General features: G+C 43.6%; 1 pseudogene; it reads right to left on the bottom strand.

Annotated features, from left to right (window-relative positions):
- Positions 1-10,587: 10,587 nt before the first annotated feature.
- Positions 10,588-11,508, bottom strand: LOC144256190 (olfactory receptor-like protein DTMT; annotated as a pseudogene).
- Positions 11,509-25,061: the final 13,553 nt, after the last annotated feature.

Here is a 25,061-nt window from a genome sequence, read left to right as displayed (position 1 = left end):
CTTTCTCTATGCTGCCTGCCACCTGAGGCTCTGTGACAGAGTGGACAGAGTCAGCCATCACTGTCACCAGATGGTTGGTGCTGTCCCTAAGGGTTTCTGATCTGCTCCACAGTTATGTGGCACATCTGTGTGCCCTTCTTACTAGATGCAAGAGAGGGGATCCCTGGGATGTAACCATGACAGAAGGCCTGGACATGGTGAAATGGTGGAGTAGCTACTCCAGAGGGATATGGCAACCACAACAGAGGACTTGGGCCTTGCCTTTGAGGTGTGCCAAGAGGAAAGACCTACTTACAAGACAAAGTGAAACCAGGCATCTGACAGGATGGAATGCAGATCCGAGGTTCTCAGCAGGAAGATGGCGATACCCTAGGGACAAAGGAAAAGAAAAATTTGTCCTCTGCATGCCGCTCACTGGAGGACCTCAAGGAGGGAGTTCACCCCAGGACTGAGACTCCATGAGAGGTGAGTGTGCAAAGGCCCAGTCAGAACCCAGGGGAGGGACATGTAGGTGACCCCACAGTAAGGAGGGATGCTCCTTCAGATCTTCTTACCTCTCTAACTCCTGGCCCCCATCCTAACCCCAGAACCTGCAAAGTTACATAATCACGACAGCTCCATTCTCCAAAAAAGGCCTAGCTTTCCAGCCTCTGAGCTTTTGTTCATGCTACCCTCTATGATCCTGTCCCCATGTCCTTGTATTGCACCCTACCCTACCAGACTGAGTGCTTTCATTGTCTTAAAGCTTTCTTCCCGCCCCTATCCCTAGATAAAAATCCCTTCTTCTGAGCACTGGTCAGAACCCAACTTAGGGCACTTTTCTGTCTACTTTAAAATCTAGATGTCTGTGTCCATGATCTATCTCCTACCAAACTGTGAACCCAAAGAGGGTAAACTCCGTTCTTACCACCCAAGTCCTCACATGTAGAAGATGCTCAGAATACACCTGTTGATTCATTGCTTAGATGGATGAATGGATGAATGGATGGGTGGATGGCTGGATGGATAAATGGATGGGTGGATGGATGAATGAATGAATGGATGAATGCATGGATGGACACATGTATGCATGGATAAACAGATGGAAAGATGCTTTGTTAGAGGATTGAAGGATGGTGGGTAAGGTGCCATAGGTACATGGATGCATGAATGAGTGGCTGGGTGGCTGAGAGCAGGTGGGTGGGGGATGATGGGTGAGGACAGGGAGAGGTGGATGCTCACTGAGTGGCTAGAAAGAGATAAAGGGTGGATAAACTGAATAGGTGGACAGAGGGAATGAAGTAGGTAGACCAGGTCTGCCTTATTCACTTATTCCCTGTTTTAACTGGGGCTCTAAGGCTTGGAAGGGAAATTTCTCCCCACACTCCCATCAGGAATGGCAGAGTAGGGCGGGATGGCAGCAGGCCTGCCCTCACCCTGCCTGCCTCACAGAACAGTCTGGAAAGGCTCAGAAGCTCACTCACCTCTTTCACAGAGATGCATGTGGCCCAGATCAGCACGAACATCCTCTCCAACAGCTACAGCCACGCCATCTTGTGCGTCAGGGCCAAGGGGTGTGGGAGGGCCTGTGGGGGAAAGTGAGGAGGGGGAGGATAAAAGTGAGGAGGGTGGGCAGCACCAGCTCCAGGGACCACGACACCCACACAACCCTCAAGCTGGACCAGAGGCCAGCCTGGAACATCATCTCTGTAGAGAGCCTGAGAGGGAATGGAAGGCCCCTGCCCCTGCCTTCCCTACCCTTGGTGGGAACCAGAACTCCACAGTGAGCAGGATGAGCCAATCTGTGCGACTCCTCCACATGCCCCGTGGCATTCATCCTTCCCAGAACCCATCCATCACCAGACACTCAGAAGGGCCTCCTAACACAATCAATAAAGGCAGGCTGTGCTCTGGTGTTGGGTGGGAAACCAAGGCCTGGAGTAGTGGGGAAGTTTGGCCAAGTGACCACACCCTCCTCCCACCTCCTGTGGCCCTCACAGCAGAAACACCCAATGCATTCTAGATTCAGATTGGAAGCCTAGACAGGGCCTGGGGCTCCTAATTCCCCAACTGTTCCCCAATATGAGTTCCCTTGGGGCTAAATACCTGGACCTTAGCCCTCCTAAGTTCTAAAGACTTGTTCAGTTCCCTGGAAACTTTGAAGGTGACCCCCATCAAATCTCTAAGCCTCTATGGACCTCAGTTTCCCCATCTTCCCAGGGACAGCTCAAACTCCTCCATGTCTGACCTCCCCATCCACCCGCATGGTCCCACATACCCTCCTCCCAGGGACTTTAGCAAAAGATGAGTCAGGGTGATGTTGTAGAAGAAATAAAAGCAGAAGGACAGGAAGAACATGTACTTGGCAGATTTCTTCTACTTTATGAGCAACAGCATGTGCAGAGGCTTCAGGGTCAGCATCTCATGCCCATTCTGGAGCAATAACACCACCAGTCACCATGGAGATGAAGCAACAGGGAAGGACCACTTTCAAAGGGTCCATCATGAACTCTGAGTCAGTGGAGCCCCTGGTTGAAGAGACCAGTCATTGTGCCCAATGGACTGGTTTGGCTGAAAATGTTGAAAAGGTAGTTTCTGGCACATGGGATCCTTCCTAAAGTATGCAGGTGGCAGTTAAATGCTCTAGGAGAGTGGGGCTTCCAGCAGGAGGATCTGCTGCATAGCAGGGAGGGAGGGCTAGAAAGGGGTTCTACTGCCAATCCCCCACTTCACTGTGTGTCCTTAGGACAGCCCCTGACTCTCTCTGTGCCTCAATCTCCTCATCTATAAAATGATAACAACCCCTGCCCTACCTACCAGGCTGCTGCAAGGCTCCAGGACTCCTTAGACAAGGCAGGCTCTGGGAAGCAAGACTTGGTAAAATATGAAGAATGGAGCCTCAGCCTGCTGCCTCCCTTCTCCCAAGAGCTGAAAACCTCTCAGGTCTGATCCTCTCTCTTCATGTCCAGTTTCACTAATCTCCTGCTCCAACCTCCTCCAGGAAGCCATGCACTGCCTGACCTTCATGTAGAACCAGGTTTGGGAGGAGAGAGGATTCCAAGCCAGGCCATATGGACTACACACATGCCCCAAACTGCCCAGGATTCTGGGACCCAGAGACCCTTCACCAAATAGGATCCGCAATCTGAGGCTGACTGGGAATAGTTGAGCCCAGCGTGTCCCCAGCCCCCAACCCCTGCTTCCATGTCTAATTCTGCTGCTGAGAGAAAGCCCTGGGGACTCCAGGCACCATGGGAACTAGCGGTCTGGGTCTTCCTAGTGGCAGACTGAGGTCCCGCCCTAGTTCCCTGCCCCTCCCAACTGCCCAGGAGACGCACATCGATGGATGTTGGTGTTGTAGACGGTTATCTCCAGCACAGAATTATCTGCAGTGGTGTCCACGTTGGTGAGGTCATACAGTGAGGACGACACAGGGCCATACGCCCAGTCAGTAAACTTCGTTGACAGGCTCTGGAGCGGCTTCTCCTTGATTTCACGACTGAGGATGTACTTCAGGATCTGGGGACAGGAAGGGGAACAACTGTCAGCCACAGGATGGGGCTTGGACCCAACAGGGCTGGGCCAACCAGAGGCAAGGCAGGCTCCAAAAGATGCTTCCACCAAGATGGTTTGAGTCTCGCATCTGCATCTGATGCGGTGACCCCTGGACCCCTGCTGTATCTGTGGAATGGGTGGGAAACTTCTGGTTCTGTCCATCTCACTGGGGACCAAAGATGTGAAGGCCCTTCACAGGCTGCACAAAGCTGCATAATCAGTTCCTAATTGTTGTACCAGCTGGGGTTCCAGTTCAGTGAAGGACCCAGGAATCGATTTTTTTTTTTGTACCAGGAATTGAATCCTTAACCAATGAACCATATCCCCTGCCCTTTTTTATATTTTATTTTGAGACAGGGCCTTGCTAAGTTGTCGAGGCTGGCTTTGAACTCGCTATTCTGCGTCAGCCTCCCGAGCTGCTGGGATTGCAGGTGTGTGCCACTGTGCCTTGCCAGAAATGATCATTTTTGGAAACAATTTCCAATTGGTCTGGACTTGAGAAGAAGCTAGAAGTTGATGTCCAGTTTCTCATTCCACCCTTAGTCTAACTGAGGCTCACCACTCTGGCCAGACAAGAGTGACACAAAATGCCAGCCTTTATGGAAAGGCCTATGGGGTCAGTGATCCTCAAACTCTGCTGCGTATTAGAGTCTCTGAGGGAAGTTTTAAAACTCCCAAACCACTGCCAACTACTGAAATCCAGATTGCAATGTGGGAGGGTAGACCCAGGGACTACTAGGTAGAGGTGACTAGAGGGCCACCACTCTCCAGCTCACTACTGCCTGAAGGCTGGGCCCTGAGTTACTCAAGGTTAGGTCTAGGGCTTCCTGGGTCACGAGTCTAAGACATAATAGGAGGTGCTGTTGGGGTGGGAGGTGTCACAGCATGGATCTTGCACGATCTAGCAATATTCCCTTGCCATCTCTCGTGGTAACCAGTTCTCCTCAGCCCACATAGAGAGCTCCTAGGACTGGGTTTCCCCACCACACAGCCCAGCCTATAAAATCCCCAGGGGAAGGGTCTGCTTCTTAAGTGTCACTGCACTCTCCACTTCCTAAGAGTCGGGAAGGGGGCAGGTGCCTCTCTCGACAGGAAGGCTCCTCCTTGAGCTGGGGTAGCAGGGAGAGCACGTGCCATAGTGGCATGCAGTGACATGGGAGGAGGCTAAATCTGCAACCACCATGAGTCCTAAATCCCTCGTTAGGCTGTGATGCAGGGGGTGGGGAGGAGAAGGGGGAGGCGGTATATAATTTTTCCTCTGTTGAAGCCATTCCCATCTCCTTCTCCCCCAACAGGAGAATAAATAGGTCTCCTATGGTCCCCAGCCTTGGCCACTGGAACAGCACCCAAAGCCCCCAGGGCAGCTGACCAGGGAGGGGTATGCACAGCTGGGATTGCTCAAAGCTGCCACTCCCCTGCAGCCTCCTAGGAGCTACCATCCCCTCCCAGGCTCAAAAGCTGAGGAACAGGCTTGACCTATGGATCTGACCCCTGGAAGGAACCAGAGTCCCGACTTTAATCTCAGACCATACCATGACTGCAGCCAGAGTCTTCCCCCAGGTCCCAGATCACCCATGAGTTCCTCAGCCACATCATACAAGTCAGACATGGCCTTATGAAGCCACACTCTTATCTAGGGACATGGCTCAGCGTTGCACCCCAATCAACAGGCTGGGGTCTTTCCATAATTGGGAAGCACCAACCATGGGTTCTGGACCCAGAGAAGCCGTTCTGGAACACCTGTCTGCAGGAGAGGCCTAAGGCCCTGAGGGTCAGACATTCAGCTTCTGCTTGGGTCCAGCACTACACAGAAATGCTCAGGCACAAAGTATTTGAGACATTGTGGCATCTCAGCCCCAGCAAGGAAGTCCCCTCTCTTCTTCACCAACTGCAATCAGGCCCTGTGCTGGGCAATGGGGACACAAAACTGACTAGATAAGACCTTGTCCTCCAGGACTCACAGAACCATCTAGTCCTGCTCACTAAAAAGCCACCCAGAAGATAAAACAGATGAGTGGTTCTCAGGCCAGGGCTGGCAATTTCCTTTAAAATTGCTCAGAGAAATGTTTTGGTCTGGTGGAGCTGCTGGTGGCCTGTCCTGGACATGGTGATGGTTCACAGCTGTAAGCATGTGAGGAAATAACACAACTGTGCACTAAGTGGGTGAAGTTATCAAATCTAAACTATACATTTTGACTGTTTTTTTTTCACCTGGAGCATTTGTGAAAAAAATGTTGAATGTTGTCAGAATCAAAATGGAGTCACTTTTGTCAAACCGAATCAAAAATAAATAAACAAAGCCATGAGGTTACGAAAGAAGGACTCTTACACATGATTCACATGATTGCCTGATAGTAAACATCATAAAACACTCTGCTGGAGTCACTAGCTTGAATAGGGGCTGCCACAATCTTATACAAAAAGTACCAATGCAAGGACATCTGCCCCAAACTGTTCAACCTTGGACTGACCCCACGCTTATTGTTAATCACAGTGGCCAAGTATTATTTGCTTCAAAATATCTGACACAATTCTCATTAAAACTTCCAATTGCTTCAACTTCTTTGTGTATAGACAGACAGACAGACACTGGGGATGCTGGGAGAGAGCCAAGGGAGTGGCAGGCAGCAGTGCAAAGCTCTGCAGGCACAGGGCAAGAGGCTAGGACAGAGCCCTGTGTGGGAAGGACCACTGTCTAGCATCTAGCAGACAGATGTTCCCCAAAGGCCAAGATAATGAATGCACACAGAGTGTTCCACCAACTCATACCTATGGACAAATGCATGCAAGCCCATGGTCAAAAACTTCAGAACCAGAAATGTGCAGAGCTGGGGGTGCACTGGCCTGAGTCCATCCAACAGGCAGGTCTGATCCTGCTCCCTGTGGCCTTCTCTGCAGTGAACCATGGCTCTGAGCACTTTGTCCAGCTTCTCAGTTCCTTCACCTTCACTCTTCATCACAGAAGCATTTCCTCCCTTGGTCTGAAACAAAATTTCCATATCACATTGCATCCCACATTTCCTGAGCATATCTTGCCTTACTGGATAAACACCCACCTCCTCCCCCTTCAAGTGTTTACAATTTCTAGAAATGGTCAAGTGAGCAGAGTTTCTTTTGATTGCTCTGTCTGCATCATTGAGCCCAAGGAATGTGGGCTTAAGGCTTGGTTGCGTACTTGTCATTAACAACTTGCTTTCCAAATAATTCCTTCTGGCTTATTGGGCTTTGGGATTTTAGTATATTTGGAAATGTCCATTTCAACTCATGTTCACTGGTATTTGATTTTTTTTATTTTTGGAATGGTTTCACCAATCAGGAGGGTGAGATCTGACTTCCTGGTATGGCTTTTATTTCTGTTTCCAAGTGCCGAGTCCCAACTATACTCAAAAAGGGTGGATGCGTTTGCCAAATCTTTTAACTTTCAGTGGATTCTTTTTCTCCTGAAAGTCCCTGTTGATTGCTCTGAATGAAGGTAGGTATGATTTCCCTAGACTTCAACTTCAGGTTTAGAGGAGCCGTGCAGAGTCCAAGCCCAGTTTTGACGATGGGTTTCGGTTCCTCAAGAGGAATACAGTGAGAGAGGCCAGGAGAAGAGCAATGTGGATGGGATTGAGGGCCAGGAGGAACCTGGGGAGGGAGAGCAGCCCTAGATATTGTAGGAGAGCAAGGCAGGCAGTGAGAGGGGATATGCCTCCACAGTTGGGCTACAGGACAGACCTGGCTCTGCAGCCCCAAACTCTGCCAGCTCTGCTGCACCCTTCCTTGGTGCTGTGCACATATGTCCATGTGCATGGGAACTCGTGTGTATAAGCCATGTGTGTCCTTGGGTTCTCACTCTAGGACCTGTCAGCCCACCCTGAGCCACCAGGAGCCAGAAACTGAGGATCCCATGCACTACTGTTCTCGTGGCCTAAGACCTGCAGAGCTCTCCACCAACTCTTAATATCACCCATGCTCAGGACTCAGACCTGAGTCATGTTCAGATGCAAACATGGTGCTGCTGTACTCCAGGTCCCTTCCTAGTCATGCAGAGCACAGGTGGCCTGAGGTATCTGCCAAATGGGAATGGGCAGCCACAGTCTGTGGTGGGCTGGTTTGTTGTTTTGTGCATTGTCTCAATTTAATACAGTGTTGGAGAAAAGGTTAATAATGCAGGAATGCTTATGTATGTAGCTATTCCATTGTGAATGTGTGAAACTACACATCCAGTGCTTGACACTAGCATGAATGTTCTGTTTGCTTCATTTTTGTCTTATTTATAAATAAAATTATCAACCAACATTCTTGTCAGAACTATACCCAACTATCAGCCAGCGAACACCGTGAGTGAATTCTCTCTTGAATCAGACAGCAGTGAAGCATTTACTTCAAGCCTGATCTTGTCAGTGGTGGTTCTGTTGGCAACTGTCAGCTGGCTACAGATACAAGAGTCCAGCCAAAATGGAAGCATTCAGTGAGAAGCACTTCATTTGTGAAATCCACAATTGACAGAGGTGTGTCTTAAGATTACTTGTAAAGTACATGTCCCACATCCTTTGTACCAGTGAAGTTAATATTGAGTATGTGAATACTCTTCAGAAAGCCTGCTGATAGACATCCACTGGCATCCCAAATAGCGTGCAGGGTTAGGTTTAGGGTTAGGGGGCCTCTGAAGTCCCAGGAGGGCTACGGGGCATGGTGAACCACTGGGTGAGGCCCAGGACCGAAGCAGGGCCTTGGCCCACCCCACTCAGATCCTTTCCCCACTCACCTGATAGGCCTGGAGCTCTTGTTCCTCCCCTCAGTGCTGCTCCTCCCACTGGGTATAGGGCAGAACATGGTGAGTATGTCCCCATAATGCTGGAACTCAAGGTGGGGAAGAAGAACCTACACTTAAACCCCAACACTTCCTCCAAGGTGGAGCTGACCAATCTAGGAAAGAATTCAAGTGACAGAGAAGGCAGACCATGAGGCTGACAGTGGCTGTCATCAGTGAATGAGAGCCCAAGAAGGACAAGAAGAGGGTCTGAGAGGAGATCAGAGTCCCTGCTCCTAGTCTTTCCCAGGGAGGCCCCTGGAAGGAGGCAGCCTATGCAGAACAAGGCTCAGGGGTGGGTACAGGGCTTCTGATCCTCAGGACAGCCGGCTCTGGCACAGTGAGAAAGAGCCCTGCAGAAAGTCTGTCAGCAGCTACAGATCTATCCATTAAGTCAGAGTATAGAATAATCCAGCCAGGACAGCCAGACGCCTCCATGAATGATCACAATCTGGGAAGATGAAGGACCACCACAGGTTTAGAGCACTCATGCACCACAGGAGAGGCAGCCAAGAAATTCAAACTTCCAGCATCTTAAGATCCCCAAATCAACCACACAACAAGCTCTACAAAGGACATGCCAGAAAGAAAATACTCACTCAACAACAAATATCAAAGGTGCCAGGGAACTGGAGGAAACACACCCACCATATTCTCATAAAGAAGTAACACTAGAGAGAGGAGAGAGGATGGTGTTCTCCAGTAGGTGACCAAGAACCAACTGCACTGAAGACACTCTGGGGTGAGACTGAAGGACCCAGAGGAGCCTGAGCACTGGTGGGCAAAGAGAGCTCACCCAGAGAAATCAAAAGACATTGAGCACTTATAGGTGACAGGTGATCACCCAGAGGACATTGAGAAGACTGCATGCTGGAGGACAAGGCTTGCTGACCCTCAATTTCAGAGTCCATGGAGTCTTTGGAGAATATCCCTTGTGGGAATCCCCCCTGAGATATTTTAGCATCTTCACTCGGCCTTGAGCCAAAGAGATTTTGGTTTGGCATTGCAAGTTATTTTGTGGCTCCTCCCACTTAATGGATTATGCAACACACATGACCTCAGTCTTCACTGGGCTAAGGAGACCGGTTGTAACCCACTGGGCCTCGACAGCCCACCTCCTACTTTAAATGGTGAAGAACATTCTATGGAAAAATCTTTGATATTTTCCCCATGTAAATAATCCAAATGCAGGCTCTTGCGTTCTCTCTTTCCAGTGTGGAAGCTCGACCCCTAAGATCGAAGAGCCATTCAGCCCTCACTTTTCAAAATTACTTTCTGTGTCATGTATTTTTTTTTTGCCACTTTCTTTTCTTAGCTTTATCTTGCAGCCAGCCTGTGTCATGCAGAAGAGACCCAAATTCTACCACCTGCGGGGGATGTGGGTGAAAATGCCTGGGTGCAACATCTCAGGTACCTTGGTGATGGTGGGACACGGGTGCTTTTTCACAGGTCTCAGGATGTCTTCCATGGTGGTGGGAAACTTTCCTTTGCCACAAATATCACTATCCTGTCAAGATGGGAATTGTGCCTGATCCATAGTTCCCAGAGTGTTTCTACTCTGGTGAAAATATAGCGCCCAGTCGCATGTCATGGAAGATCCTAACTATGGTTGGAAACTTGGCTTTAATCCACTGGTCACTGGGACCTCAGAAATCCTGGACATGTCCTAATCATCAGTAAGAGCACAGCCACATGACAAAGGTGTGGAAATGGAGGATAATGAGTAATGAAACCAGGTCCTCAGTGCTCTTGGAATTGAGATCAAGTAACAGTTGTCATTTGGTTTCAGACTCTGTTGACAAGCTTGTCTGAATGGAAGCACCAAAAGTGAAGCAAGGTTTTTTGAAAGAGGAACTATCTAGATTTCTCCAATTTTCCTCAGTAGTGTTGATGTGAATAGTCTTCTAAGGTCAAAGAAGGTGTCTTTGCATTGGAGGGAAAGGCACTCACCCACAGTTTATTTAATGATCCAGGTGGCATACGGCTGAGAGAAGACTAAGCACTGGAGGTCAAGGGTCACTTACCCACAAGACCCAGCAGGGGCTGAGAACTGGTGGGCCAGGGGTGCTCACCAATAGAATCCAGAGGAGACAGGGCACTTTTGGGTGAGGGGCACTTATTTTACCCAAAAGACCTAGAGGAGGCTGAACACTAGTGAGGGAGGGGCACTCACCTTCATGGAAAGAAAGGCCTTCAAAAATATTCAGATATCAAACTCAATATTTGTAATTGACAACACAGTGTACATATTAGAACTGTTACCATCCAGAAAATAGAATTGTCTTCTTACAAAAGACTCTTTTCAGGGCTCCCTTCATGTCTCCACTTCTTAGATGAAGGGGTTCAGCATGGGGATCACCACGGTGTACATCAGAGCCATAATAGAATAGATTTGTTAGCTGATGAGCATAAGTAGAGACCAATAATGCACCCATAGAACATTGAAACCACCAGTAGTTGGGAGGCACAGGGTAGAAGGCCTTGTGGATACCACGAGAAAATTCATGCAGAGGACATGAATTTTGAGGAGAAAATTCATGCATAGGACACAGTGATCAATAGGAATGGGATGACAATAATGAGTCCTCCTGTAATAAATATCATCAACTCACTGACATGATTGTCAGAGCAGGCCAGCTTCAGCAGAGAAGATATGTCATATAAAAAGTGTAATATCGTGTTGTCTGAACAGAAAGATAGTCTGGCCATGAGCAGATGGTGCAACGTGGAATGGAGCATGGTCAGCACCCGGGACAGCATCACCAGGGAAAGACAGGGCTCAGGGCTCATGACAGCAGTACAGTGCAGGGGGAAGCAGATGGCCACATAGCAGTAATTGGCAACAAGGAGAATTCTCTCAAGACTTCCAGAAAGCAGGAAGAAGTATGTTTGAACCAGGCAGCCTGCAAAGGGAATGGATGGAACTTCACTCTGTGTGTTCTGGAGCTTTGTGACAGAGGAAAAGCAGAGGTCAGAGAAGACAAGATATTGAGAAACAAATACACAGTTGTGTGAAGATGGGAGTCCAGGTGAATGACAATGAGGATGAGGAGGTTCCTTAGGATGGTAATAAGATACATGGCCAGGAACAGGGCATTGAACAGATTTTGATGCTCTGGCTTCATGGGCAGGCCCAGGAGGAGAAAGTCAGAGATGAGAATTTGATGCCTTCCTGTCATGCTCTATCTCCAGTATTTTTAAGAGAAAATAATAGAATCCCTTAACAATCCAAAGAAATGAATATTGTTTTATTATCATACATTGTCTGATACTCACTCGATAATAATTGATCTCATTTTCTTTATATTAATTGGAATTGTTAAAGCTCAAAAGTATATTCTTTGCATAATTATTGTTGTCTTTTTTCTTGACTTCTCTGTAACATGTTTGAGTGTTTCATCCTTTCCTAAACACTCTTAACTATTGACTTTTGAGACAAAATTCATTGTTATTTTTCACACCTGTTTTGGCTGGTAATTCCAGGGAAACATAAGTGACTACTATTCCATCTGTATCTTATATATTGATGTTCTCAAGGATTTTTATATGCTATACTAGTATATATCTGTATACACTAGATATAAACTCTTCTACTCCAATGTCTTATATCACCATTTAAAACTCAGACGTAGGGTCTGGGGATGTAGAACAGTGATACAGTGCTTCTCTAGTATGTATAAGACTCTGAGTTTGATCCCCAGCACTCCAAAAAAATAAATTACAACATAAAATGAGAATCAGCCAGTAACCTTTATATCTTTGTGTCCCATAACCATTATCTTCCCTTCTGTGTATCATTGTGGGGACAAATGCATGGAGTACTGCATACATGGCATACATTAAGGGTGTCTGAGTGGCAAACCACTCCCCCGTGCTAGGCTTGTCATAAGAAAACTGCTTACCCTGTAGGCACAGCCCTGGGCGTGAGACCAGATGTTGCAATCCCTGTGCTTGCTCCATGGCCTACTCCTCGATTGGTTGCTGCAGGGATAGTTGGCCAGAAATTGTATTGGTGGCTGCCTATAATCTATACATGGTTACTGAGCAATAAAAATCAGACCTGCTTCCTGCTCAGTCTCCGGAGGTTTTGATTAGTGACTCTGCAGCCACACTCTCCATTTTTTTAAATTGATCTTATTATTATTATTTTTTAATACAGGACAACAGCAGAACGCATTACAATTCTGGGAGGTTAACATTTGTGGTGTGGTTATGATCCCCCTGCTGTTCACATTCATCATAGAAGAATGTCTTCCACTTCAAAAATGTTGCAGGCTCAAGAGCTGCTCTGGCTAGGTCTTTCCAGTCTTGAGGACAATTAAGTTCAAAACTGAGTGATTCTAGCATTTGCTCTGCAAACAGCCCCTGGGGCCCATTCTCTTTTACTGCCTTCTTTAACTCCTTCAGGGTATCCAATGCATGTGGATACCAAGTGGCAGGGTGTTGTGGTGTGGGGGTGTGTTGACTGGGAAGGCTTGTACTCCCTTACCCCAACTTTCTTTTTTTTTTGGTTCTTGTTTTTTGCATTTTATCTTTTTAAAATTGATTTTATTTTTTTAAATACACCGCAGCAGAATGCATTAAAATTCTTATTACACATATAGAGCACATTTTTTCATATCTTTGTATATAAAGTATGTTCACACCCCAACTCATGTCTTTATACATGTCCTCTGTTTTTTTTTTTTTGCATTACAATTCTTATTACACATATATACCACAATTTTTCATCTGTGTATATAAAGTAGGTTGACACCCAATTCCTGTCTTATACATGTACTTTGGATAATGATGTCCATCACATTCTACCATCCTTGTTAATCCCCTGCCACCTCCTTTCCTTCCCTCCCCTCTTCCATATCTAGAATTCATCCATTTCTCCCATGCTCCCCCTCCCTACCCCACTATGAGTCAGCCTCCTTATATCAGAGAAAACATTTGGCATTTCGTTTTTGGGGATGGGCTAACTTCACTTAGCATTATCTTCTCCAACGCCATCCACTTACCTGCAAATGCCATGATTTTATTCTCTTTTATTGCTGAGTAAAATTCCATTGTGTATATATGCCACATTTTTTAATCCATTCATCCACTGAAGGGCATCTAGGTTGGCTCCACAGATTAGCTTTTGTGAATTGTGCTGTTATAAACATTGATGTGGCTGTGTCCCTGTGGTAAGTCTTTGAGTATAGTCTGAGGAGAGGGATAGCTGGGTCAAATGGTGGTCCATTCCCAGATTTCCAAAGAATCTCCACACTGCTTTGCATATTGGCTACACCAATTTGCAGTCCCACCAGCAATGTATGAGTGTACCGTTTTCCCCACATCCTCGTCAACACTTATTGTTGTTTGTCTTCATAATAGCTGCCATTCTGACTGGAGCGAGATGAAATCTTAAGAGTAGTTTTGATTTGCATTTCTCTGATTGCTAGAGATGATGAACATTTTTTCATATATTTGTTGATTGATTGTATATCCTCTTCTGAAAAGTGTTCAGGTTCTTGGCCCATTTGTTGATTGGGTTATTTGTTTTTTTGGTGCTTAGCTTTTTGAGTTCATTATATACCCTAGAGATTAGTGATCTCTCTGATGAAGAGGGGTAAAAATTTGCTCCTAGGATATAGGCTCTGTGTTCACCTCACAGATTTGTTTCTTTTGCTGAGAAAAAACTTTTTAGTGTGATTCCATCCTATTTATTGATTCTTGGTTTTAATTCTTGTGCTATAGGAGTCTTACTAAGGAAGTTGGGGCCTAATTCCACATGATGAAGATTGGGGCCTACTTTTTCTTCTATTAGATGCAGAGTCTCTGGTTTAATTCCTAGGTCCTTGATCCATTTTGAGTTAAGTTTTGTGCATGTGAGAGATATGGGGTTAATTTCATTTTTGTTGCCTATGGATTTCCAGTTTTCCCAGCATCATTTGTTGAAGAGGCTATCTTTACTCCAATGCATCGTTTTGGCACCTTTGTCTAATATAAGATAATTGGAATTTTGTTGGTTAGTTTCTGTGTCCTCTATTCTGTACCATTGGTCTACCAGTCTGTTTTGGTGCCAATACCATGCTGTTTTAGTTACTATTGCTCTGGTATAGTGATGCCACGTGCTTCGCTCTTCCTCCTAAGGATTGCTTTAGCTATTCTGGGTCTCTTATTTTTCCAGATAAATTTCATGATTGCCTTTTCTATTTCTATGAGGAATTTCATTGGGATTGTGATCTGAATTGCATTAAACATGTATAGTGCTTTTGGTACTATGGTCATTTTGATAATATTAATTATGCCTAACCAAGAGCAAGGTAGATTTTTTCATCTTCTAAGGTTTTCTTTGATTTCTCTCTTTAGGGTTCTGTATTTTTTATTGTATAGATCTTTTACCTGTTTCATTAAGTCGATTCCCAAGTATCTTATTTTTTTTTTTTTAGGTTATTGTGAATGGGGTAGTTTTCCTCATTTCCTTCTTAGAGACTTTGTCACTGATATACAGAAATGCCTTTGATTTATGGGTGTTGATTTTTATATTCTGCTCCTTTGCTGAATTCACTGACTAGTTCAAGAAGTTTTCTGCTGGAGTTTTTTGGGTCTTCTAGGTATAGAATCATATTGTCAGCAAATAGTGCTAATTTAAATTCTTCTTTTCCTATACATATCCCTTTGATTTCTTTTGTCTGTCTAATTGCTCTGACCAGGGTTTCAAGAACTATGTTGAATAGAAGTGGTGAAAGAGGGCATCCATGTCTTGTTCCAGTTTTTAGGGAAATGATGTGAGGGTATAGAGTTAATATATCTTAGGAAATGTGATGGAGAAATCTAGTGAAGAGGGTTAGTAGCAGGAGAATATACAGGAAGTAATTTAGAGTAGACAATTATGTGGGAAGACAGTAGAGTACATAAAACAAACATACATGTATTTAAAAAAATACAGGATGTAAAAATAGTATAATTTGGAGGGGGAAAGAATAAGAATGAGAAAAAAGGGAAAAAAAGAAAGAAAAAAAGAGAAGAAAAAGAAAAAAGGTCTTATTCAATTTCTCTATATTATATTATTCAAGTGACTCAGTCCTTAAAGTCCTATTTCATGCAAAGTTCTTGGTTTTACATATGTTGGGGATGTGAGGGCCAGAGGATAGAAGGGTAGAAGAGAAAGAAGAAGAGGAAAAAATACTCATTTTTTTACTGCTTCTCTTCTCATCCAGTAGGTAGAGTTGTTGTTTTAAGCTGGTGACTCTGCCCTCACGATGGTGTAGGTAACCAGGGTGAGAAGACTGGACCTGTTGTGGAGCATCTGGAAATGGGAAGTGCTGTTCATCAGTCCCAGCAGGGAGATAGTGCCTCATGGGTCTTTTTTTGTGACCAATCATCAGATTCGAGCCCTGGTATCATCTCTCTCTCTTGTCTGAAGATTTCCCATATCCTGATCTCTCTGTTATGCTCCAGACTTTAGTCCCCTCCCCTTTCTCACTTATCAGGTCCTGGATGTCTCACCCCCAGGCTTACACCTGGTGGACAGTGCCTGTTCCCACTGCACTCCTGTCCAACTGATAGCTGTTTTGTGTTGGTTGGCCACTGTGCCGAGTTATTGCTGCTGAGGAATGGGGGGAATTGGAAATCAGGTACCTGCTCAAATGGCAATCTGATCTAATAGCCACTCCCACCAAAAATGGTGAGGAAGGTTTTCCAAGATGGAGTTGGTCTGTTCCCAGTGCCAGGGTGTCTGGTGATGTGGGGGGAGCTGGGCGATGGCCTTGTGCTGTGGATAGGTAGCAGTTGCATGACCTGCATGGGAGCGGAGTGCAATCTGGAGTTCTGCAGAGGTGCTAATAGGTGGTTCTGCTAAGCTGCTTGTGAACCTGCGTGAGCTAGAACTTCAGACTTTGGGTCCAGAGTCCGGAGACTTTCTTAAGCTCAGAGGCTCTGATTTCTGTGCAGGTGGTTACATCGCTGGTGATTTCTGCGAACATCCACTGTATAGGGTTTTCTCACACTCTCTGAGATGTTGTATTCCATCTAGGTGAGACCTTGTTGAAAAGCTGCCTGTCTGCTTTCTTGGTTTCATGTCACAGAGAAACCAGAAACAGGACTTCCTTTATTCCACCATCTTCCCGCCCTCCGCTGATCTTGCATTACTCTTAAGAATAATGTAATTACTGTAATCTTAAGATTACATTCCTTTTGAAGGCACAAATATTGCTCTATTTCCTGACCAGCATCTACCTCCACTGTCTCACCTGTCCCCACAGTGACAATTGCAATCCATTTCGAAACAATGGTGGACTTAATAGTATTTCATACTCAATTGTTCCTCCTGCCTATCACTTTATCCCTCTGCTCTCTCTTCACCTGGCTTACCCACACTTATTATCATGCATATTGCATGGCACTTGCTAATCTAAAACTCCCTTGTGCCTACACACTAAGTGAGTCCTGCGGCAGTTTTCAGAGTATCTTGTTTTCATGTAGTACTGCTCATGTCTTGATCACAGGTTGATATGTGGCTTCTCACCAGGTTGTGAACTCCACACAGGAAAGGCAATGTCTGCCTCATTCCTGCAGCAGGGCAGCCCCTAGCATGGTGCCTGATGTGGCCAGTGCTTCATCCATATTTGTTGGCTGTCCCTCAGGATGAGACATATCCCTTCAACTTTAAGGAAATCAACTTCCCTTAAATAGAATAATTGGTACTTTCATCCTTCCAGAATACAAAGTCTCTAGACTTCACCACCTAGTGTTAGATTAGACCAGGATGTAAAGAAAAGACCACTGACTCCAATTAAAATCAAATTAAAGCAAGTTTATTATTTTGACCAGCTGGGCTGCCTCTCCCAACAAAAACTGCGGGAACAAGACAGCACTGTAACTTTCTTACAGCCCAGCTTTATAGCCCAGAAAGTTATACAAAGCGGGGGGGGGGGGGTTACAGATAACAAAACTCTGACGAGCATAACATAAAGACTAGTTTACATTTTTGCTGGCCCCAACATCAGAATTTATGAAGGTCATTAGAGCCTCAGAGAGGGTCATTATCTGGCCAGGGAAGGCCAAGATTTATGAGGCATCACTAAAGTTTCAGAGAGGGCTACTATCTGGTCAGAGAGAGCCAGGCATGGGTGAGTTCAAGGCATGGGCATGCATTCCAAGCTAGTTCAGAATTTGCAGTAATTTATAGTAAAGCAAAAATTAGCTTTTCATGTCTTTGTTGCGAGATGGCTCCCAATTTTTGAGGGAATCAGACTGGGTCTATCACCTAGCACTACATTTTGTCACTGCATCACCAACTTCTCTGATGTAGCTTTCTATTCATGGAAAATATTAGAGTATATCAGATGCCCTGTTCTTTTCAGCAATACTGATGTCAATGAAACATTCTTATGCTTTAATACACAGATTCCATTGAATCAATGTGATTAAATATGAGAGCATTATGTAAATTATTGTAAAAGAGGAAAGAAACATAATTTTTAAAGCTCTCCCTTCAGTTCCTCCTCAGATATCTATACCATATATGATGGCTAATTTTATGTGTCAACTTTGCTAAGTCTTGAGGCCACGTTTTCTTCAAATGTGTCTTTTATATTGCCATGAAGATATTTTGTAATGTGATTAACATTTAAATCAATAGACTTTAACAAAAACAGACTAATGAGGAACCTTGTATCATCAGTTGAAAAACTTATAGGAAATAAAGACTTTATTCTCCTGATTAAGCATTCAGTCTCCAAAAGACTTTTATCCCAGAATGCTCTGCATTCAAGAGTGTAACATCCATTCTTTCCTTTAAAGTCCACTGTTTTTCACTGTAGATTGTGAACTTAGAAATATTCAATATCAATGGACTATGTTCTTAAAATAAAATTGCACACATAATCATACACATACACATAATATTGATTCTTCTACTTGGCCCTGACTAATAAACCCCAATATGTCAAAAAGCTGTGAATGAAAGCAAAGGAGCGGCTTTAACAGATGTGGGAAGCTCATTTTGCTAAAATGAAAGGAATGAGTACAACTGCTGGTAATTTCACCCTGCTGCTGGTGCTCAACACTGCCACATTAACAGTATGTGCCTTGAATATTAGGTGTTGGCATTACAGTGGGAAGAAACATGTAGATTATGTACCTGGTCTCTCAGAATGTTGAATTCCCTGGTGAGTGAATGGGTTGATTTCATGTATCAGAAGTACCTACAGGGATTACACTATAGACATCACCTGCCAATGTCATCAATGATGGTCCAATGAACTTCTACAGCTGTTAAGTCTATAGTTCTCATTATATATGAACATAAGAATCACCTAGGGCAGTGTCTCTAGTATTTAATATACATGCAAGTCACCTGGGGATTCTGTTTAAAACCTAATCTGGTTTTAAAACTTCTACATTTTAAATGCATCCAAGGAAATGTCAGTACTGTTGTCACTGAACTTCACTAAAGTAGCAAACTCATACAATGTCGTTAAATTAAGGTTATTTAGCCCCTTCAGATAAATTTAATCATAATGTATGACAGGAGGCCTATGCAAAGCTTTTTAAAGCTCCAGAGGTGAATGTAAACTAAAGAATGCTCAAGAATTATTACAGCACTGAACTCTTATTCATAAGACTATTTTTATCTGCAAATAATACAATCATTGCAAATACATTGTACCATAAGTTTTAGTAATGAAAGTTATTATTAATAAAATATGAAAATATTGAAAGTTAATTAAATTATTTACACTATGTGACAATGTCTTCGGAGGCAAAAAGATGGAAAAGAAGAAACTTAACAACCTAAAAAATTATTCTGCAGAACATCATACAACCTGTGAATTCAAGACAATCACATTTGAAAGACAGACAAGAGCTCATTCACCCACCTTCCAACTTACCCAGGGTGGTTGTGATTCCAGGGCCCTGATCCTGCTCCCCTTTATTTGTTAGAGGCACAGGAAGTAAAGGCTTCTGTAGTTTTCACCTACCTGCACCATCCCTTCTCATTCTTCCCTTCTATACACAGGAGGCTGAGGAGCTCTGCATCCCAGAGGAGTATGAATGCCGGAGGAACTCATTAAAAACAAAATAATTAGCCAGGACCCATCAGGGACAAATTCTCCCAGAGTCCTGTAGTGGTGACTCATGACAGCCTCTGTTCACGCCTGACCATCCTTTGGGGGAAGTGAAGATGCCAAGCATCTCAGGACAGATGCTTTCTCGTTGCCTGTGTAGGGAAGGGGCAGGAGACTTGTGTGGCTGCAGCCTACATTTCAGGATCTGAAGGTGGATGGCTGCAGAAGCCAGCAGCATAGTCAGGCATCATATTGTGAATGTCCCAACCTATCTTAGGAGTTTAAGTTTAGGCTTTATCCTGTGGATAACAGGGATCCATATTACCATACTGTGGTCTTTGAGTAGAGTACTGCCATGAAACTCATGTTTCAGAAACATTGCAAGGATGGCAGAACCTGTTATTTCTCCCCACCTTGCTGCTCACTGTCAGTAGGAGAGGAAGAAATGCATTTAACAAGGTTCAGACTTCTATGATTAAGGCACATGCAGATACAAAGAAATCATAAAAATAAGAAAAAAACAAACTTTCCAGACCATGTCCAATTCTTCCTCATGTAGGGTTGAAAAATTAATTGACTTTTGCACCACATTTGGCTCATTTTCTATGGAAATCATTAAGAGCACCCAGCACAACCATGACCCCTTCCTCCATCTATATCATGTCACTTCCTAATGCCAAGATGATTCTCTCCTAGCATTTGATTGAGAAGCCAGGTTTGGCATATATAATTCACTTTCTCACTGTCCACTCCTCCTTGGCCATCATCAGCTGGAGGATCTTCACTTAGCGACACATTGCAAATTTCCTTCCTAGGGACCTGCATCCTTACTGGTGTTGCCTTTATTGGGTTTTATAGTTTTCATTATGTTTGTTAAAGGTCTTAGAAATATAAAGTGCCACTGAAAGTATTCACAGGATTGCAGACATCACGTTCTCTATTCCAATTGTGTAGAGTAACCATGTTTCCCCTTGGTGATCAATATAAACTACCCCATGTGCAATAGCAACCCAGCTGTTTGCAACATTAGCTTTCAAATGAATCAGAGAATGGCCAAATGGTAGGCTAAATAATTGTTATTTGCAGAACAATGTGTCCCTTAAGAACTACACACTGATGGTGCACTGTTCTGTTTTCTCAGTCTCTTATTCCAATCAATGTTGCAGTGATCTCAACTGACTTCAGTGGCTACCACTTGAAAGCACTGCACATCCATCCTGCTCCATCTACACTTTTGCTTTGAGACATCTATGGCTCCACACAGCAGGATTTCATGGGGAATCTCCTCAGCACTCAAACAAACATTAAGATCTAATCATTTTCTATGAACTGTTGTACAGAATGTGAGGTGAAGATCAAAATTTTGACTATGGAAATCCAATTTTTCCAGTATTATTGATTAAAGAGACTACTATCCTAGATTTACACCAGTAAAATGAAATATCTTAGTACAATCAACTTAGAAATAGGTTCATTAGCTCACAGTTTGAAGGATTCAAATGCCAAATGGCTTAGTGCAGCCTTGGCCAAGATCACCTCTTGCATTATCTCCTCATGGTGCAGGATAGGGATGGCAGAGCACATACACAGGAAGGATCACATCTCAAACTAGAATGGAGTTCTATAATCCTTTTCAAAGTCATCCTCAATGACCTAAGGACTTTCTATAAGGTCCTGCCTCTTAACCATAGCAACTCCTAATCTGCAATCCTGATTCTAGGCCTTCAGGTATGGACCCTTGGGGAACAGTCAACATTAAAACAGTAGTAAATTATGCACAGGGAAAGATCAACAACAATATTTATTCATAAAACATGCACACTATGCTACTTTGTGCAGGCCAAGCAGGTGTTCTTGGTGTCACACTGTGTTATGATAAATGCCTCCAGGGTGAGATTAAATGAGATGAATGACATATGCTTTGTTATGTAGCATTAACTCCATAATATAATGCTTACTCGAAGGTTCACTTGAACCTTACCAAGTAAGTTTTATTATATTATTGCACAGCAGTGCAATAACACAGAATCTGATGCCACTTGTATAAACTGCTATACTCCTAAGATATTTTAAAACATTCAGAGTCTAGTACTTGATTTATTTTTATGGACTGTCCAACCATTTTTCTTCAAGTCCCCAGTGTAGGCCCCACCAGCACAGGATTCCTGTCCATTCCCTAAATGGGCAATGAGTGATCATTCATGCCTGGGTTCTTCAACCCCACCTTTTCCCAAAGTACACTCAGGTGTGATCAGAGGCTGTAATGAGTCACCCTACAGTACTCTGAGAATTTGTCTTAAACAAGTCCTGGATAATTAGTTTGTGCTTAATGAGTTATGCCTGAATCTAGACTCTCCTGGGATGCAGAGCCTCTCGGGTCCATGGATGGCTAGAAGGCAAGACATGAGAAGGGATGGTATAGGTACGAGATGACTACAGAGGATGTAACTTTATATGCTTATAATGAGTAAAGGGGAGAAGGATCTTGGGTCAAGGCCCCAGAGTCACTCTCAGACACTTTGGGTAAGTTGTCAGGATGGAAAACGATCTGGTATCTTTCCAACCTGAGGGTCTTGATTTGCCCAGTTGTATGATGTTGTGCAAGGTAATTTTTCAGGTATGATGACTTCCTCTTTCCATCTAGCTCCCTTCCAAGACTTTGCCACATTATAGAAATATTTTGACTTATGAACATTCATCACTTATAATTTTTTTTATTGATAACAGTGCTCATTAATGTTACATACTCTGCAGTGAATCCTCAAAGATCATAACATTTTGACATAACAGGCCCTTAAAGTAGGGTTCAGGGCAGTAACAGTTCTTAACTTTTCACCTAAGGAACTTTAAAAAACTTTGTACAGGCCACTTCTCAGAGATTCCAATTAAGTTATCTGAAGGTGCTCAGTAATCTGAGTTAAATGGCAATGTGTGTATTTGCTATTCAAGTGCATTCCAGTGACCACAGTATTGACACCACTACTACAGCACCAGAACGAATGTCTTAATGGGAGGCAATCTGCATTTGTGTTAAGTGTAGAAACACTGCCCTATACGATCCTTATGTGCTGCCCAGGGTGAGGATATTGGATTTAATGGCTGAAGAAAAGGAAGCTTAGTGGATCATCAGTCTGCAGCTGCTATCTCTGGATTTGTGATCCCTGCGCAGGTTCTTGACACAAAGATAGTCCCACAAACTCAAAAGGTAAGCAAAAGGCTGAGAAACCAGGTACATGGTTTTCTCCACATGTTTCTTCCCACTATGATGCCAACACATGGTGTCCAAAGGTATGAACTGTTAATTCAGTTGTGTTAAATACCATCAACAGTGGGGTGAACTTCCCAGCAGTATATCATTTAGTGAATGAGCTTCCCACATCTCTTAGTGCTCCTCCTCTGCATTTTTGATGGCTTTGAGACATACTTTTTTATTGTTTTGTTTTGTTTTGGGTACTAGGAATTGAACTCAGGGGCACTGAAACATTGATACATATCACCAGCCCTTTTTATATTTTATTAGAGACAAGGTCTCACTGAATTACTTAGTGCCTCACTAAGTTGCAGCGGCTGGCTTTGAACTTGCAATCCTCTTCCCTCAGCATCCCAATCTGCCAGAATTACTTTTAGGATATAGCCCACAGAAAATTAAAACTATTAAGTCTGAAATCTGTAGGGCAGTCCTGCCTATCGGAGTTCCTGGGAAGAGTAGATAGTACAGTCTTGAGACCACAGCATATTGGAGGTAGAATTCCTCCTCTGCAGGAGAGTGAAGTCTTTTCTCTTATGACCTTCTACTGACAGTAGCAAGGCTCATCACATTTTGGGGGGCAATTTACTTCACTTAAAGTCTACTGATTTAAATTTCAATATATTATAAAAAACCTGCATACCAACATTCAGAATTGGTATTTTACAAAAGCCTGATAGCAGAACCTAGCCATGTTGACACATAAAACTAATCATCACATGTGATGTGAATATCTGAGGAAGACCTCAAGTGAGACCTTGAAAAAAATGTAACATTTCATTTCTTCCCCCATACTTTATAAAATGCTTATCATATTTTTTATCATACTCTTGAAACGCCCTAATATTTTTCATAAATATAAAATCACATCTGTGAAGTTGGTAATGGAGTATCAAAATTTAGTGTTATATGGTGAAGTCTAGTGAGCTTGTACTCTGGAAGGATTTAATAACTGTGGTTATTTTACTTAATGGGAGTTTTCTGACTTTAAAGTTGAAGGACTCTGTCTCTCATCCTTATGGACAGCCAACAAGTACTAATAAGCATTTGGCCACATCAGACACCATGTCAGGGGCTTCCCTGCTGCAGGCAAGGGGCAGACATGGCTTTTCCTGCATGGAGTTCACAACCTGGTGGGAAGTCGGCCATCTACCTGTGATCAGGACATTCACTGCTATGGGATGAGAACAGGAGGCTGTGCAGACAGCAAAGAACTCACTGAGGGTGGGGATACAAGGGAGTTGTTGGTTTCATAAGTGCCATCTAATGACCCTGAAAGATAAATCAGGATAAACCAACAAAGTGGAAGCAGAGGAGAGAAGGTAATAGGTTGGAGGAGCACCATGTATGAAATTCTAGAGGCAATAGATATGATTTGCGATCCAGCAATGTTGGAGAATGGAAGACTTGTATCACTTGGGGGCCAGATGAGACTGTGGAGAGAGACGAAGTTCAGATAATGAAGCACCATTTGTACCCTTTGAAGAAACTTCACCTTGATTTTAAAAGCAATGAAAATATCCCAGAGCATGAATCAGAAGAGATGATCCAATTTCCATCTCAGAATGACACAGTGTGAATGAAGCATATTGAAGGAGGATATTTAAGGTATGGAAAACAGGGAACTGACTTGAATCTTGATATAATTAAATAGTCCAGATGAGATTAGATATCACAAAGGTCTAGGAATGTGGTTTTGTGATAAGAAGTAGAGGAAGTAGCAGAGGAATGAAATGTAGAATATATGGGATGTGGTAGATTTGATTTGCATTGATGGTGACAGAGAAGAATGAAAGAAATGAAGTTCACAGATTTCTGATTGGATCCTGCATTCCTTTTACTGAAAAGTGAGAGATTAAAAGAGGAGGAGAGTAGTATGGATGCAACACAACATGCTGTTTCATTAGGAACCTGTTGAGCTTAAGATGCTTGTGATGATACATCCAAGGGAAGAGGACCATTAAGCAATGGCATACAGAGTTCTGTGGGTGAGAGAAACATCTCTGTCTTAATTTAAATGGTAATCTACATATTTGGCATAAATGATATTTTCTTAGGGTTACACATGGAATTATAAGAAGGTAGGGTTAACAAAATATTTGAGGACTATCACTCTAAGATATTATAAATCAGAAACCAATTACAGTTGCTTAGGATGAAAAAAGAGGGAAGAGAAAATCCAACACTCCTTTTGTGATAGAAGCAAATAGATAAGTGTTTAGGAAAGAATAACTACTTGGACATGTTTAAAAGAAGGTGAGATACAGTAATACATGATCATAGAAATTAAGGACACTTATAAGATGATACTTAATATGATGATGGTGAGATCAACTAGTGTAGAACACATAAAGACTGTGTATGAGAAAAACATGATCATTTTCACTGGGGTTTTAAAGGACCTTATTATTTCTCTTAAAGGTATTGGAGACAGACAATA

Source organism: Urocitellus parryii, chromosome 7 (genome assembly GCF_045843805.1).
Source record: "Urocitellus parryii isolate mUroPar1 chromosome 7, mUroPar1.hap1, whole genome shotgun sequence".
Taxonomy (NCBI): Eukaryota; Metazoa; Chordata; class Mammalia; order Rodentia; family Sciuridae; genus Urocitellus; species Urocitellus parryii.
The sequence above is the reverse complement of the archived record's forward strand: the minus strand, read 5'-3'. Positions and strand labels throughout refer to the sequence as shown.